Raw genomic sequence first — 8,257 nt, 5'->3', positions numbered from 1 at the left:
TGGATGTGTGACTCAGAAGCTGTGTGATAATTAATTATAAGAGCTGACATCTACTGGACCCTTCCTACCTACCAGGAACCACGCTAAGTACTTTACCTCTTTCATCTTATTTAATCCTCAAAGCAACCATACAAGGGCTCAGATCACTTCTGTTCTACAAATGACGTATCTGTTTGCTAGATACCCTGAACTCTTAACTGTGAAATTGATCTGATTATTGCAAAGTTAAGGTAAAAACAGGTCTGAATTATGGCAGCGTGGTGGGAGGGGAGGGGAGTATGGTCCAAGAAATTACAAGAAACATCAGCCGGATATGCTCAGTGATTACATGTGGGATGTGAAGGAAGACTCCAGCATTTCCAGTTTAGGGAACAGAGCCGAAGACAGGGATTTGCACCAAAGAAGAGAATGAGGAAGGGAAATAGGGTGTGTCAAGATGGCTTTGGGATGACTTTCTGAAGGGACACAGTGAGCAGCTGACTGTACAGGTGTGGAGGCCAAGAGAGGGGCTGAACTGAAGGTGTGGTGCTGAAAGCACCAGCGCATCACTCCTGGGAGGGGCATGTGCCCTGAGAGAGGCGGCAGGATGGGGAGAGAAGACAACCAAGACCAGACCCCGGGGACACCGGTGTGAGAGGCAAGGGCAGAGACAGAGAAGGCAGACAAAGACGATCTGACCATGACGCCTCAGTGCGGCTCCCTCGACGTTGATAATGACATTGATAGTGAAGGCTGTGCCTGCGTGGGGGGCAGGGGGGCATGGGAAATCTCTGCGCCTTTCTCGTAATTTTGCAGAGAACCTAAAACCTCTCTATTATCTATTAAAAACAAACAAACACATATATAAATAAACTTTTAAAAATACGATCTGAGATGCAGGGGGAGATCCAAGAGAGCACAATTCCTCCGCCAGGCAACAGGCAAAGAGCAGCAAAGATGCTTTTTAGGGGGCACAGTTGGGGTTGCCAGTTGCTGTTGGCTTGGAGAAGAGTCTAGCAACGTGTAGGGAGAGAAGATTGAGTGCAGGGGGTTAGGGGAACGACTGGGGGAAGGGGAAGGCCAAAAGAAGGAGAAAAAATATTGATAGCTTTGATTCCATCCACATTTTTAAAACTCACTTCCATAAACAAGAAATGGAAAAACAAATGAGAAGCTGGCAAAGGTATTCCTAACAAACTAGAATTAATAGTAATAATGCATAAAGAGTTTTTTCTTTTAATGAGCAAATAATGACACTAGAGACAGTTTAGATGGAAGGTGAGAAAACACAACAGGACAGACTGTTTTCATAAAGGGAGACGCACCAATGGCAAATGCAAATGCAATAACATAGTTGACCTCAAACTAAAATGCAAACATTTTTGCTCATTGGGTTGGCTATGAATTAGCAAGAATAGGGGGACACGGATCCTCTCCCACACTGCTCTTTGTAGTACATGTTGATTCAACCATCTTTTGAAAACAATTCAGCAGTTATGCTTCAAGAGCCTCCAAGTATGTGCGTGTCACTTGGTGCAGTGTTTTGAAATCTGTGTTAATCCCACATCAGTAAAGAACGTACATGAGAGTTGGTAATCCAAGAAGCTCTCACAGAACAAGAAAATCTAAACCCCTGGACTGAGCACCAGTGAGGATATGACCACGTACCTTTTGGCATGTCCAGAAAGTGGGATACCAAGAGGCCATTTAAAAATCATGTTTTTGACATGGGAAGAGGTTCATGATTTACCATTAAGGAGAAACTACAGAATAGAAAAATGTGATCCTAGTTTTATTTTTTTTAAGTGCACATATGAAAAAAATGCACATATGAATGATGAGTTATTGCCAAGTTGTAGGATTACATGCGATTTTTATTTCCTTCTGTACGCTTGCCTAGATCTTCCAAATATTCTGCAGTGAATGTGTATTATTTTTGTATTTAGAAAAAGGAAAACAATAAATGGTATTATTTTCCAAAAAAATAACAATGAATAGTCGATGGGGAAGGATTCCAAGTCGCTTGGTTCTGTGAAGGGAAGGGTTAAGATGGATCTGAGCGAAGATGACGAGGCAGAGGGAGGGTTTTAAAGAATGGCCAAATGTCCCAGGTTCAAAGGCTTTAAGAAAACAGGCAGTAGGGAGGAAAAAATGAAGAGTCCAAGAAATAATTCATGGCACAACATTTAAGATGGTTAAAGAGTGTATAGAATCAGGAGCACAGCGAAGGGTTAGCCTGAACAGGAGAAAGGGTGGTTCCTCCTCTGAGAGGACAAAGGTGTGGGAAGTGCCAACAGACATTTGTTTGATTGTTCGTTTGTAGACAAGTGGCAGCTGGGGTGTGTTCTGGGTGGTGGCAGAAGTGGCTACCGGGTGAGGGTGGTCCAGTTTGACCCACTGTCGTCATCACAGAACTGGGAGCCCGGGGGTTCATACTACATCTGCTTACATTGAGGTGGCCACGGCCGGCTGCAAGGCAGGTTGGGAGATGTAATTGTCACGTGCCCAGAAAAGTTCCCTGTTCCATGACTGAGGGAAGCGCAGAGAATGGAGGCTGAGGGCCAATGAGCAGATTTGAAAAATGGTTCAGCTGTGAAGCCCGTAGGATTTGCTGGTGGGTTTGATATTGGAGTTTGAATTACAAACAGGATGAAGAACAAAATAGGTGTTTTAGGGGATGTGGAAAGATATACGGCCGGGGATCCAGAAAGAGATCTGAGTATATATTTTCCCAGCAGAGAATCAATTCTTTATAAGGAATGACACTGATGTGCTCATGATTGTCGCCATAATAGGGTAGCAACACTAGATCCCTAGGGTCACAACCCGTGACAGACCTGTTGCTTTCAGTCCAACCTACAACCAGGGCTGTGCCCACAGGCATGGGTCTGGGGGACCCTGCTGACAGGTCAGGCACAAAGCCACAATCATGACCTCCACTGTTGTTCTAATGAATCCCCGAATTGATTCAATTTCTCGAAACAAAGGGCACATCACTTCACAGGTGTGGACACAGTTCGTACCTGAGTTCTAAAAACTCCTTGCCTGATGGTTTTTTTTTTAATTAAATTAAATTTAATTTAACTTAATTTAATTTTATTCTATTCTATTTTATTTTTATTGAAGTATAGTTGATTTACAATGTTTAAGGTATACGGCAAAGTGATTCTATATATACTTATTCTTTTTCAGATTCTTTTCCATTATAGGTTATTACAAGATATTGAATATAGTGCTATGGGGTAGGACTTGGCTGTTTATCTATTTTATATGTAGTAGTGTGTATCTGTTAATACCAAACCCCTAACTTATTCCTACCCACACTTTCCCCTTTGGTAACCACAAGTTTGTTTTCTTTTTCTTTTCTTTTTCTTTTTGGCCATGCTGCACTGCCTGTGGGATCCCAGTTCCCCGACCAGGGATTGAACCCAGCCCATGGCAGTTAAAGCACCGAATCCTAACAACTAGACCAGCAGGGAACTCCCATAAGTTTGCTTTCTATGTCTGTGAATCTGTTTCTTTTTATAAGTAAGTTCATTTGTATCATATTTTAAATTCCACATATAAGTGATATCATATGACATTTGTCTTTCTCTGTCTGACTTACTTCATTTAGGGTGATAATCTCTAGGTCCATCCATGTTGCTGCAGATGGCATCATTTCATTTTTTTTATGGCTGAGTAATATTCCATTGTATATATGGACCACATCTTCTTTATCCATTCATCTGCAGATGGACATTTAGGTTGCTTCCATGTCCTGGCTACTGTACTGATGGTTCTTTTCTACTGGAAGACTTAGAGGGAGAAGCTACAGGAGTGCCATCGTTTGCCCGCAGCCCTTCCTGCCCTGGTTAAAAGTGAGTCACACACTCACATGTCCTTAGGTGCTTTCCTTTCTCAGAATTACCTGGTGATGGATGGGGGCTCAGGTCTGGTTTTGGCAGCCCCGGGGCAAAGACGGTGCACCCAGGTGCCATGACTACAGAGGAAGAAGCTCCCCCAAGGCCGTGCCAACACATTCAGGATGAAACCGGGGCCACTTAGGGGGGTGACGGGCTGCATGTGTGTCCCTCCCCTCACAACGCAGAGGGTTGCCCCAATTCCATCCCTGTCCTCTCTTTCAGGACCACAGTGACCTGCTAACAGGATGAGTGACATGAGGGACATTCATTCTGAGATGCGCTGAGACATAAAAGCAAATCCTGGACCCTCCTTGGAAACATGACCACTGTCTCATTTTCCCCAAACGTTCACTTTTAAAAAGTGACGATTCATGACGAACTTTAGCATTTGGGAATCAACGCTGAGATTTTTAAAATTTTCCTAGAAAAGCAATGGATTTGTATGGTAGCACAAGTCCTATCCACATCAGAAATCGGTTTAGACATCCCAGCAGGCAAGTGGGAGGACTTTTGAACATTCCTTGTTTTGGGGGGGTGAAGCTGAATACCTAATTCTGTGCTGTGGGACATTCCAAGTAGGAGCCCAATGACGTGGAGACGTGTCCTCGCCCCAGTCACGGAACGAAGGTGATAATCCCCAGAATTATCACGTGAGCAGGTCACAAACACTAAAGGACACAGATACTCATTTTCAGGGTCTGCACAAAAGTCCTGATGAGAAAAGCCTCCTGGAAATGGAATACACTTTATTCTGGCCGAAACACCTAATACTTCCCATCTACCTCATGGGAATATATGTTTTACAAGAGAGATGAATATTATCTCACAATCTGCCACAATACCTAATATCTATCACATTTCAAAATGAATACAATTAGTGCATAAATCTCAGCATTGGCAATTTTCCTCTCTCTCTGGAAAAGTTTTTTAATTGAAAGCATTTTAAGGGTTGAGAGAAAATGCACCATTTATTTCTATTAGATACTCTAAGTGTATTTGGTTACTTGGGAATAAAATAGTTCCTCCTTAAAAGGAAAAAAAAAATCCTTTAGGCTTATGTGACAATTGTATTTGGTAGAACGATGAACTGGAGTTTCAGTGGCTAGAATTTACAGAATGAATGATAGCACCATCTATAAAAGAAGATGCAGAATCAAATTCTCCAGTGACAGGAATTTCTTTTACAATTTTGAGAACAAAAGCATTCATGTAGAAGAAAATCTACATGGATGTGCTTTTCTATTCATATTGTTATAGCCTTTCAGTGCTAGAAATCTTGAAATACTAATAAAATAAATTTCACCGTTAGCCATTAACTTCCAATATGAGAGCAACATTTCTGTTAAAGATTTAACCTCTGTTTTCTTTGATAAGGTTGGGCTGTTAGTACAGAATTAACTAATTTAAGGTGAGGAAATTCAGCCCTTGCCATGATTCCAGCATCAGCTGTATTTTCTTTTAACTCAATTGAAACCATGTTGTGTTTTTTTTTTGAAAATTGCAAATTTTTCAAAACTGTAAAACTATAGAAGTTATTGAGGTTTTTTTTTTTTCCTACAAGAAAATCATATTTGGGATACACAGAGCACTGTCCCTAAGCTAGACACTTCCATCTCAATTTCAGGTGACAAATGAACTCACCATTTTACCTGCTACTGTGGTTTTGGTAGTTACTCTTGAAAGTACTATAAATTCTTTGCTCTCCCAGAGTTGATAAACAATCAATACACATTATACTGGGGCCAACAGAAGCTATGTTGATTCACAATAACTGCTCCTGTGGTCCTGGGGTGTTTAAGTGGAAAAGAAGAGAGAGCAGTTTGCTTCTGGGGGAGGTGGCTGTGTTTAGAGTCTCAGACACCTGCGAACCATCTCAGGAGCTGGACGCTCACGGGGTCAAGGGCAGATGTCGTGAGGATGAAGACAAGGCAAATTCAAATCACTTCTTTCCTTCTCACCCTTTCCTGTCTCTTTTGGTCATACTTTTCATTGACCCTTAACAACAAAACTATTTTCAGAGGAATCATTGAAGGATTTCTGTCTAAATATGATCATCAAAATCCTGGAACATCTCTGAGACTTAGAGGATGGAAGATTTTCCATCAGACAGAACGGTGTAGAAATTCTGTTTCCCAGATTGGTCTGCTAACATTTATTAGGAACTTTGGCATGTTTCTTTATTTTTCTGACTTTAAGTTTCTCCAGCTATGAAGGGGAAGTTATAAAATCTACTTCTCAGAGATCTTTGGAGAGTCAACGAAATGCTATGGAATGTACCAGATACCAGCAGGATTATTTTTGGAACTTTGTGGAATAATTCAAAAGTGCAGCAGGAAGAAAAAGAATAGATATTCCTGTTATTTGAAGTCCTCCATAAATCAAACATTAACACTACAGTAGAAATATTTTTTGGTAAACAGATTAAAAAAGTGAAAGAAGTTTAAACGAAGATCAAAAATATAATAAAGAATGCATTATAAAAGAAGAGGAAGGGGATGTTATCCAACAAACACGGTTGGAAATATTTGCAATTCAGGGGAAACAAAGTCACATTCCCCGCCCCCCCCACAAGCCATGCTTGAAAAAAATTCTGATAAATTAAGGATTAAAGTAAAAAAGGAAACCATAAAAATATAAAACTATATATATTAACTCTTTAACTGGTTCCAAGATAGGGCAGGACTTGCTATCATACAATTAAAGGCTACAATCAAACAAAATGACTGATAAATTTGACTGTATAAAGGTTAAGTTTTTTTTACATCAAAAATCATAATCCAAACTAAATGCAGATGACAAATGAAGACAAGATCTGCAACAAACATGAAACTAAAGAGTTAACGTCCTGAGCACGTGGACGCTCGGACGCCCCGTGGCTGCCAGCCTCTTGCCCCGCTTGCTCGGCGTCCCCCGGCTCTGCCCAGGCCCACACCGGGGCCCCGTGGCCAGTGAAGGACCCCCGCTGTACGGCTGCTGGGACCTGCACGCCGGGACTGCCGCGGCCCGCGCACGCAGCCAGCCCAGTCTGAACTTCTGCTGCCTCAACCAGATCCTGAATGTCAAAAAGCAGAGTGTCTGTTGGATGAATTTGAGGACAATGGGAATTTTGGGTGACGCTGGCCCTCTGGACGATACCACCTACGAAAGACTGGCCGAGGAGACGCTGGACTCCTTAGCAGAGTTTTTTGAACACCTTGCAGACAAACCTTACACATTTGAAGACTATGATGTCTCCTTTGGGAGTGGTGTTTTAGCAATTAAACTGGGTGGAGATCGAGGAACCTAAGTGATCAACAAGCAAACCCCAAACAAGCAAATCGGTTATCTTCACCATCCAGTGGTCCCAAGTGTTACAACTGGCCTGGGAGAAAGTGGGTGTCCTCCCACGATGGCGTGTCCCTCCACGAGCTGCTGGCCACAGAGCTGACTCAAGCCTTAAAATCCGAAATGGGGGCTTCCCCGGTGGCACAGTGGTTAAGAATCCGCCTGCCAATGCAAGGGACACGGGTTCGAGCCCTGGTCCAGGAAGATCCCACATGCCACGGAGCAACTAAGCCCATGCGCATAACTACTGAGCCTGCGTTCTAGAGCCCGCGAGCCACAACTACTGAAGCCCGTGAGCCACAGCTACTGAAGCGCCTAGAGCCCGTGCTCTACAACAAGGGAAGCCACCACAATGAGAAGTCCGCACACCGCAACGAAGAGTAGCCCCTGTTTGATGCAACTAGAGAAAGCACACGCGCAGCAATGAAGACCCAACACAGCCAAAAATAAATAAAGTTAAATCTTAAAAAAAACCCAAAAAACCCCCACAGAAACCCAAACTGGACTTATCTTCTCTGGCCTACCCTGGAAAAGACACTTGCTGCCCAGCCTAATGCTAAAGACATTAAACAAAGACACCAGCTTTGTTCTGCAGCTGAATGGCTAGCTTTTTCCATTCATGCTTTTGAAGACAGTTGCGTGGTGTGTAACGGCTCTGTGAAAAGACCGTGTCGCCTCCCGCCCTGCCCCTGAGTTCAGATTTTTAACTTCTTTAGCTTTCTTTGGATTTATTGTCTGATTTCCCCTCTCACGTGATTGCCCATACCTTTATATATAACCTCACAACAAAGAAAAAGAAGAAGAAGGACAAATTCCAGGAGGAGAAACGAATTGGCTTCACCATTCATTCTTTGAAAGACTTACTACAAAAACTGCATGAAGAGCGTCTGGCCAACCTTGCCATCCTGTCTCAAAATGAGACTCATTAAAGGGAAACCTAAAACGTTCCTACTCCCCTTGAAAGTGTAAACACTTCTAAGCCCTTTGGTATTGAAGCATCAGTGGCAACTCGGGAATTCTCAAACCGAAGACCATTTTCCCTTTGTGCT

General features: G+C 42.7%; 1 pseudogene across 1 annotated transcript; it reads left to right on the top strand.

The window, feature by feature from the left end:
- Positions 1 to 679: 679 nt before the first annotated feature.
- LOC309640316 (frataxin, mitochondrial pseudogene) lies at positions 680 to 7,972 on the top strand (annotated as a pseudogene). Its single transcript has 3 exons — positions 680 to 783; positions 6,720 to 7,322; positions 7,700 to 7,972. The product of its transcript is annotated as a frataxin, mitochondrial pseudogene (transcript).
- The last annotated feature ends 285 nt before the right edge of the window (positions 7,973 to 8,257 follow it).

This window comes from Balaenoptera physalus (assembly GCF_965194825.1).
Source record: "Balaenoptera physalus genome assembly, chromosome: 12".
Taxonomy (NCBI): domain Eukaryota; kingdom Metazoa; phylum Chordata; class Mammalia; order Artiodactyla; family Balaenopteridae; genus Balaenoptera; species Balaenoptera physalus.
This window is presented reverse-complemented; position numbering and strand designations above follow the sequence as displayed.